Below are 10041 nucleotides of genomic sequence, written 5' to 3'. Positions count from 1 at the left end.
GTTTTTAAATGTGGATTCTGGGGGATCAAACTCAGCCAGCCAGGCCTCTACACTTTAGGTTTTTAAAAAAGATCTTTTAAAGGGCTGGTGAGATGGCTCAGCAGGTAAGACTGCTCTTCCAAAGGTCCTGAGTTCAAATCCCAGAAACCACATGGTGGCTCACAACCATCTGTAATGGGATCTGACACCCTCTTCTAGTGTGTCTGAAGACAGCTACAGTGTACTTATGAATAATAATGAATGAATCTTAAAAAAAACTATTTTGAATCATTTGTATCTATGTGTATTTCTGTGTATCTCATTTTACAGAATGATTTGGTCTCTCCAGGATTGTTTTTGGCTTCTGAGACATGGTCACTGGAAATAACCCTGGCTGGCTTTGAACTCATGATCTCCCTGCCTCAGGGTGTAGCAGTTACTCAGGGTGTAGCAGTTACTATATCACGCTATTACTGCAATGTTTCATTTCTTTTCTCCTTGTGTGTTTATTTTTATTTATGTATCTGTGTGTGCTTGTGTCTGTGTCTGTTCCTGTGAGTGTGAATTCATGTGAAACCACAAGAGGACCTTAGATCCCTAGGAGCTGGAGTTACAGGTGGTTTTGAATATCTTTTTTCCCCCCCAAAGTCCACAAAGGCTTTTTATTTATGCTTTACATTAAAAAAAAAAGAATCTCAGGATTTTCCCTCCTGTATGTTTTTGTCTTGCCTCTTCATGGTCCATGATGCCAGCCAAGGTTGTCAGCACAATGAAGTCAAACTGCCGTGATGGGAGCAGGTTGTTCTGCCATTTCTCTAGGTCTTTCTTCTTTCACATCAAATCTAAGGCTTATAATGCCACACTTGTTCAACCTTCCTGTGAGGTTCACAATGATCTTCCCAGCTCTGTGACCATCAATGATCTCGAATTCACCAATGTACCCGTGTTTCAATCATCACGGTTAACAACCGAACGATGACTTTAGAACACGGCCTGATGAGGACCTGGCGTTTGCCTCTCTTCTCAGCGATGTTGATGCTCTTGAGAGCATCCGCCAGAACATTCATTCACACCATGGTGGCGGGGAGGGAAAATGGCAGAAAGAGAGCGGTTTTGAGTATCTTAAGCAGGTGCTGGGAACCGAACTCCAGTCCCCTGGAAGAGAAGCAAGCGCCCTTAACTGCGAAGCCGTCTCTCCAGCTCTGGATACCCACAACGCTTAGCTCCACTCATCGGACCAAGCCCTTCCTGTTCTTTTTACAGATGTATTTATGTATTCATTTATTTCTGACTATACACATGTGTGGAGGCATGCACACATGGTTTTGCACTCGGCGGCTAGACGAGGGTGATGAAGGTCTTCTGTCCTTTCCTTTGAGGTAGGATTTCTCACTAAACCTGAGGCTTTTTTTTTTTTTTTTTTTCTTTTCCCTATGCTGAAAGCCGCTAAGCCTCAGCTGTCTCCACCTACCTCAGAGTTTGGGATCTAGGTCTGGGTTCCAGGCTTGAGCAGGACACAGGACTGGTTAAATGAGGGTTTGAATTTGAATTTTAGCCCCCGGGACTGCATAGCAAGCACTCTTAGCCAGCCAGGCCGCCACGCTTTAGGTTTTCTTTGTTTGTTTGGTTTTGGTTTTTTCGAGACAGAGTTTCTCTGTGTAGCCCTGGCTGTCCTGGAACTCACTTTGTAGACCAGGCTGGTCTCGGACTCAGAAATCCGCCTGCCTCTGCCTCCTGAGTGCTGGGATTAAAGGCGTGTGCCACCAACGCCCGGCAGGCTTTAGGTTTTTAAAAAAGTTTTTTTTTTTTTTTTTAAGTCACTTTGGAATCATTTGTATCTAGTGTGTCTCTGTGTATCTGCCCGAGTGCAGGTACACAAGAAAGCCACAAGAGGGCGTCATATTGCTCCTCCTCACCTCCTACCCTGCCCCGAAAGCTGGAGTTACTGAAAGCCACCTGACATAGCGCACGGAACTGAACTCCCATCCTCTGCAAGAGCAGTATGCACTTTTAACCACCAAGCCTTCTCTCTAGCCATTCCACATTAGATTTTTTTTTTATAAATGTGAAATTTTGGCCCGAGTCCATAATAGCATGCTGTTTGTATTCCCGGACCAGTCTTTCTGTAGAAGAATAGAAAACCCCAAAAGAAAAGCATGCAGGATCGTTGTGAGTTAGAAGCTTGGAAGAGCCAGGAAGTGGCTTGATTGCACTGTGTAGAACAATCAAACATAAACCAATTAACTAAATATGCTGCAAAGAGCTGGTTGCTCCAGGGAGGTTTCATATGTTAGGAGAGAATTTCTTTGAACATCCCCCATCCTGCCCGTGGTCCAGCTGTAAGGGTGGACAGGATGCAGAGTTCCAGGATGCCAGACAGATCGTAATTCAAGGCATGCTGTCCTTTAAACGGACTTTGTAACCAGCGTGGAGGATGCCGGGACAGACAGACCCCTTTGCGCCCTGCGAAATGACCCACTGGAAATCCACGTCCCCACCACGTCTGCTGTCGGTCGGTTCTAAGAAAGGAGGCTTGGCAGATCGGGATCCCTAAGCGAAGACTTTCGAGGCCGTGAAAAGGATTCGTCAAATTGCTTTTGACAATGACCATGAAAACAAGAGAAGTTCATTTGAACACGAGGAGCATGGGATAGACGAAGAGGCGCGGTTCTGGCCAGATGGCTGCAGGCGACTCTTAGGTTCATATGGGATGCGTTATGGATCCAGGGAGAGGCTGAGATGCAAGCATTCGCTGGCCATCAGAGTGCACATGCTGCTGCGGCTGAGCCCTTGTGCAGAGCTATCCGTGTAACACCAGGAGAGCTGTAAAGGGTTTTGCATCTTCACCTGAACTTTGAACATATCAGCTTGTTTGAAAAATGAAAAATAGTCAGGTGTAGTGGCGCTCGCCCTTAATCCCAGCATCCCGGAAACCGAGGCAAGCGGATCTCTGAGTTTGAGGCCATCCTATCTACAGAGCGAGTTCCAGGACAGCCAGGGCTATACAGAGAAACTCCCACTTGAAAACAAACAAACACAAATTTTAAATACTAGTTTGTGTTTGTATGAACGCATGTGTGTACAACGGTGTATGTGTGGAGAACAGAGGACAGCTCGTAGGAACTAGTTCTCTCCATCCTCAACGAGGTCACAGGGATTAAATAGGTTGTCAGGCTTGGCAGCAAGTACCTTAAGCCTCTGAGCCACTTTACTGGCCCCTCATTTAAAACCCTCAACAGCCTATGCAGTCGGTATTGCTATTGTGGAATATGTTTGTGTGGGCGTGGTGTATATACGTGTATGTGCGTGTTCATGTAGAGGCCGGGGAACATTCTCAGGCATTGTTCCTTGAGTGCTGTTTAAAGAATCTTCTTCTTCTTCTTCTTCTTCTTCTTCTTCTTCTTCTTCTTCTTCTTCTTCTTCTTCTTCTCCTTCTCCTTCTCCTTCTCCTTCTTCTTTCTTCTTTCTTCTTCTCCTTCTCCTTCTCCTTCTTCTTTCTTCTTCTCCTTCTCCTTCTCCTCCTCCTACTCCTCCCCCTCCTCCCCCTCCCCCCTTTCTTCTTCTTCTTCTTCTTCTTCTTCTTCTTCTTCTTCTCCTCCTCCTCCTCCTCCTCCTCCTCCTCCTCCTCCTCCTCCTCTTCTTCTTCTTCTTCTTCTTCTTCTTCTTCTTCTTCTTCTTCTTCTTCTTCTTCTTCGAATTTATTCCTGTGTGTGTACCTGTGTGTACAAGCCCTGAGCACACATTGGGTAAGAGCACAACTTGTTCTCTCCTTCACCAGATGGGCCCAGTTACTCAGGAATCAGGCAGCAAGCGTGGTGATGAAGTAGCTTTATCACTATGCTATTTTGCTAGTCCTCAACTTAATTTTTTTTTTTTTTTTGAGACAGGATTCTCAAAACTTTGTAGACCAGGCTGACCTGGAGCTCACCTGCCTGTACTTCCAAGTGTTGGGATTAAAGACATATGCCACCACGCCTGGCTTATTTTTTAATTAATTAAGTATGTATGTATGGGTGTTTTTAAAAAAGATTTATTCATTTATTTTATACATGTGTACACCACCATTGCTCTCTTCAGACTCACCAGAAAAGGGCACCAGACCCCATTACATATGGTTGTGAGCCACCATGTGGTTGCTGGGAATTGAACTCAGGACTCTGGAAGAGCAGTCGGTGCTCTTACCTGCTGAGCCATCTCTCCAGCCCCTGTATGGGGGTTTTGCCTGTATGTATGTCTGTGCAGTATGTGAAGAACCCAGAAGAAGGCATCAGATCCCCTGGAACTGGAGTCTCAGACAGCTATGAGGTACCATGTGGGTGCTTGGGAATCAAACCAGGGTCCTATGGAAGAGCAACCAGTGCTCTAAGAAAAAAAAAATCCAAAAAACAAAACAAAACAAAACAAAAAAGGAAAAAATTTAACCACTGAACTATCTCTCCATCCCACCTGGCTTCTTTTTACTTAAACATTTTTTATATTATTATTATTAGCGTGTGCATTTGTGTGTGTGTGTGAGTGCATGTGTGTGTGTGTGTGTGTCTATGTGTGCATGTGCCTGTGTATTTACCACAGCCCTCCTGTTGAGACCAGAGGACAGCTTAGTGGGGTCAGTTCTCTCCTGTCAACCTTCAGTTTCTCCCAAGGCTTTCATAGGAGCCATCTGGCTGTTTCTCATTTGCTTTTGGCGGTGTCTTTTACTGACCTGCAGTGCTCAAGCAAGTGATCGTGGATGGCCAGCAAGCCCCAGGGATCTGCTTGGGAAAGAAAGCACCTCTCACAACACAGCAGAGAGCTTCCTTTCCTCCCTTGTCCTTTCTTTCTTTCTTTTTCTCTTTCTTTCTCTCTCTCTCTCTTTCTTCTTTCTGTTTTTTTTTGTTTTTGTTTTGTTTTTTGTTTGTTTGTTTTTTGAGACACTGTTTCTCTGTATAGCCCTGGTGGCTGTCCTGGAACTCACTCTGTAGACCAGGCTGGCCTCGAACTCAGAAATCCGTCTGCCTCTGCCTCCCGAGTGCTGGAATTAAAGGCGTGCGCCACCACGCCTGGCTTCCCTTGTTCTTTCTTAACTGGGAATGTGGACAACTGATTTTCACCTCTCCAGCTCCAAGTGTGTGTTTGTGTGTAAATATTTATTTTAATTGTGATTAAGTGCATTTGTGTGTATGTGTATGTGGTTATGTGATATTGAATGACATTAAGTTATCAGTAACCATTTTATTAAGTGTGATAATGGGGTTGTGCTCATGTGTTTGTGTGCAGATGCCACGGAGAGTCCAGAAGTGAGAGTTGTATCTTCTGGAGCTGGAGTTATAAGTGGATGTGAGCCCTCTGATGTGGGTGCTGGGAATTGAACTTGGGTCCTCTGGAAGAACAGCACAAGGTCTTAACAACTGGGCTATTTCTCCAGCCCTCCAAATTCTTAACATTTATGTAGTTTCTCTCCTTCCCTCTCTCCCTCCCTCTCTCCTTCCCTCCTTCCCCCCTTCTCTCTGTCTCTGTCTCTCTCTCTGAGTGTATGTGTGTGTGTGTATGTGTGTGTAGGTCAGAGGACAACTTTTGGGGGTCAGTTCTTTCCATAACCATGTAGTTTTGGGGGGCTTAATCTCAGGTCATTAGGCTTGGAGGCAAGCACCTTCACCATCTGAGCCATCTTGATGGTCCAGAGTCAAAAACTGTACCACCAACGAATTCAGCCACGTTTCAGCCTCAGTTTGTTTATGTACCACCAGCCTCTCTGTTTTTCTTTCTCTTTGTTGTTGTTTGTTTGAGACAGGGTCTCACAGAGCCAGCTGGGCCTTGAGTTCTCATTTGAACCTTGACCCTCCTGTCTCCATCTCCCAAGTGTTGGGACGAAGGCATGGGCCATGCCCAGCTCTTCCATAGTTTAAAGCAAATCCCAGACATCATGTCATTTCACCACTAGCTACATGTGCTTTCAAGAGAGATGCTTCGCACAAACACACGAGCACAACACCATTATCACACTTAATAAAATGGCTAATGTTGTCTTAATGTTATTCAGTATTAAGTCTGTCTTCAAATTTCTCGGCCGTCAAGATGCTTTCTATTGATTTATTCAGCATTAGGACCGGAACAAAGGCTGCCTATTTGTATTTGGATACCAGTGCACCACATACTTATGTGTGTGTGTGTTTGCATGTGTGTGCTGGCTCAAGTGAGCATGCATAAATGAGTGTGTGCCTGGGCACACGTGTGCCATGATGCACTCACCCTTCACCTTGTTTATGACAAGAGCCTTTGCTCATCGCTCTGAACTCCACACCAGCTGGCCCAGGGGCTTTCAGGGACTCTCCTGTCCCCTCCCTCCTCTCCACAGGAGTGCTGCATTACAGATGTGCCACAGAGCATCCAGCTTTGCATGGGTTCTAAGGATCCTGGCTCAGCTCTTGCATGCGTATATGGCAGGGTGCTTTACCCACTGCACCATCTCCCCAGCCCCAGATGTTATATAGTTGTAAAGTCTCTCTGCTTCATTTAAAAATCCTTAATAAGTTTTGCAATGATTTTTAGCTTTATAGAAAAGTCATAAGGTAGATACAAGAGTTCTCATTTATCCTCACCCGGTTGTTCTCTGATATTAAAATCTCACATAACCATGGTATAAAAATTAAGAGACTATGACTGAGGCTGGGAGATGGCTCAGCGGTTTACAGTAATACTGTCCTGCTCTCTCAGAGGACCGGAGTTCAACTCTCCACCGCCATGTCTCAGGTTCACAGCAGCCCGAAGCTCCAGTTCCAGGGGATTGGATGCCCTCTTCTAGCTCCCAAGGGTAGGACTCGATGTCTGATTCCTATTGCTTGGATCTCCAGAGGACTAGAGTTACAGTCTACCACACCATGTGCCTGTAGGAGTGTTGTTAGGAAAATGTGATGGGACACCCCAACTCTTGGTTCAATATAGCCCCATAGATATAAAATCCATATGTACTTTCTTGAGTGGTTACTCCAAATGTGTTCTCGCGTGCACGCATTCGGGAGCACTTGAGACCGCACGCGCATGTGCATGCGCACACAGACACACACAGACACACACACTAAAGAGGTTGTGTCTGGGGTGGTAGTGCACACCTATGATGTGTAGAAAGAGGGTCTGCTCAAGTCAACCTTGGCTACATAGTAAATAGGAGCCCAGCCTGAGCTAAATAAGACCCTGACTCAGAAATACAGGAAAACAAAACAAAAAAAACAAAAAAAAACAAAAAACAAAAACAAAAACAAAACCCTGAAGTGATGGAAGTGGAGAACCTTCCACTGACTGAAATAATTTAATTCCAAAAATATTATGATTAATTAATAGTAAGCAAATAGACCACAAATATATAAGAACAAGAAAAAGAAAACCCATAAAGAATTGTCTACCATGAAAAATTCATGGAGAAACTGATGGCAGATATTTATTCATAGGCACTTAAAATTTTTTTCATTTATTTAATGTGAATACACTGTCGCTATCTTCAGACACACCAGAAGAGAGCATCAGTGAGAGCATCTATAACCCCATTACAGATGGTTGTGAGCCACCATGTGGCTGATGGGAATTGAACTCAGGACCTCTGGAAGAGCAGCAGTCAGTGCTCATACCCACTGAGCCATGTCTCCAGCTCTCATAGGCACTTTTCAAACTAGATTATTATTTTATGCCTTTAAGTTTTGTAGTTGATAAAGACTTGAAATTACAAAAAAAACAAACAAACCAATGAAACCTTTCAATGAGAGAGAAAAAAAAACAACTGAAAAAAGAGAGGCTAACATTGATATATTCCTTATTTTATTGGTACTTAAGAGAGAAAGGGTTTATTTGGCTCACAATTTCAGATTATAGTTCATCATGGCAGGCACAGCAGGGGCTTGAGAGAACTGGTCATATGACACCCACAGTCAAGAGCAGAGAATAATGACTGTACACATGGCAGAGAGTAATGAGTGAATGCATACATGTGGATGCTCAGCCGGCTTCCTCCATGCTGATATAACCCAGGATCTCTGCCTAGGGAATGGTGTCACCCACAGTGGGCTGGGTCTTCCCACTAATCAAGACAACACCTCACAGACATGCTCACAGTCCAACCTGATCAAGAAAATCCTCATTGAGACTCTTTCCAAGTGATTTCAGATTGTGTCAACGTGACTATCGAGAGTAACCATCACAATGGCCAACCAGTTCACCATCTTGTACCTTCGTAATTTTTTTTTGAGATAGTCTCAGATAGATTTTTAAGTTTTACTTTTTTTTGTTTTTGTTTTTGTTTTTTGTTTTGTTTTGTTTTGTTTTGAGGCAGGGTTTCTCTTTATAGCCCTGGCTGTCCTGGAACTCACTTTGTAGACCAGGCTGGCCTCGAACTCAGAAATCCGTCTGCCTCTGCCTCCTGAGTGCTGGGATTAAAGGCGTGCACCACCACGCCGGTTTTATTTTACTTCTTTGGGAGGATAGAGTTTCGCGTAATCCAGGCTGACCTCAAACTTGCTATTTTGCCAAGAATGACCCTGATCAGATCCGTCTGCCTCCCCCTCCTGTGTGCTGGAATTACATATCTGGTGTATGTGCCAGGGATGGAATTCCGGGCTTCGAGCATGCTAGTCAAACCCTCTACCATCTGGTCTCACCCCAAATCCTCAGGAGCTGTTTTCTGATCACCTAGGTCCCTCTAGGCACTAGGCAAAGAGGCCGATTTCTACTTAACAGAAGTGCTCAACAAAGGAGCCATTGCTTTCATAGATGCTGAGTGGACTTTTGGGGAGTTCTGGCAAAGAGGAAAACTCAATTCAGGCTCTTCTGTGATATCCACAGTCAAGCACAGAGTACTGGGTGCAGAAGCAAGAAGCTCTTCCGGTTTGGCGTTGCTGTTCCCAGCAGACCATTATCTTGTTATTCCGAGACCTGAAACAGCTGGGAGCGGGTGGTGCATCTGGAGAAAGCAGAGTCAGAGTCGAAGCTTCCCTCTGCTTCCCTGAGACCTGCAGGATCCGTGTCCTGTTATGGGGCAATCTGGGGCCGATGGTGGTGGTTGGGAGAGATTCCTGTTTTAGATTAACAGTAAGATTTATCATGCCAAGAGGTCACTATTTACCTTGGCCTCAGCTTGCTCAGTATTGACTTCTCCGCGCAGGGGCTTTGCTGACTTCAGCAAAAGTGAAGGTTGCTTTCTGTGGGCTGGAGAGGATGCTGGTGCGATTCTCTTATCAGAAGAGCTGGCAAGCTAGTGTTTGCAAAAACTGCTTTCTCTGTACTACCTTGCTCTTTCTTTCTTTCTTTCTTTCTTTCTTTCTTTCTTTCTTTCTTTCTTTCTTCCTTCCTTCCTTCCTTCCTTCCTTCCTTCCTTCCTTCCTTCCTTTCTTTCTTTCTTTCTTTCTTTCTTTCTTTCTTTCTTTCTTTCTTTCTTTCTTTCTTTCTTTCTTCCTTTCTCTCTCTCTTTCTTTCCTTCCTTCCTTCTTTCTTTCTCTCTCTCTTTCTTCCTTCCTTCTTTCTCTTCTTCTCCTCCTTCTTCCTCTCCCCATTCTCTCTTCCCTTCTCTCCCCCGCCCCGTCTCCCTTCCCTTCCTCCCCTCCTCCTTCCTTTCCCCTTCCCTCTTTCTCTCTTTCTCCAAGGTTTTTGTTTGTTTGTTTTTCATTCTGGACCTTATGATCCTCCTTTCTCAGACTCTTTCCTGCTGGGATAACAGTTCTAGACCACCATATCTAGCTCAAAGAATATTTGTAGCTTGTTGTTGTTTTCTTGTGGTACGGGGGATGGGACTCCGGCCCCTTGTATATGTGTATGCTAGCCAAACACACCACCACAGAGTTCCAGCTTAGAGGCAGGCAAATCCTGCTTCACAACCAGCACGTGTCCAGTGAGTTCAAGACTCCGGTCATGATTCCCACCCCTGACCCCTCACCCCACGCCCTTTGAATAAACAGCAGGCTCTTCATCGTGGAAGGAGGGGAGGAGGAGATCCTGGACAAGTCACTTCTGCCTGCCAGTTAGGGACACTGCAAGCTCTGTCCCGCCCACATAAGGTATTGCTGCGGGAGGATGAGGATCTAAGGGTGTGTGTGTGTGTGT

General features: G+C 45.0%; 1 pseudogene; it reads right to left on the bottom strand.

Moving 5' to 3' along the window:
• Positions 1 to 657: 657 nt before the first annotated feature.
• Gm43649 lies at positions 658 to 1064 on the bottom strand (annotated as a pseudogene).
• Between the last annotated feature and the right edge of the window lie 8977 nt (positions 1065 to 10041).

Source organism: Mus musculus, chromosome 5, assembly GCF_000001635.26.
Source record: "Mus musculus strain C57BL/6J chromosome 5, GRCm38.p6 C57BL/6J".
NCBI classification, from domain to species: Eukaryota; Metazoa; Chordata; class Mammalia; order Rodentia; family Muridae; genus Mus; species Mus musculus.
The sequence above is the reverse complement of the archived record's forward strand: the minus strand, read 5'-3'. Positions and strand labels throughout refer to the sequence as shown.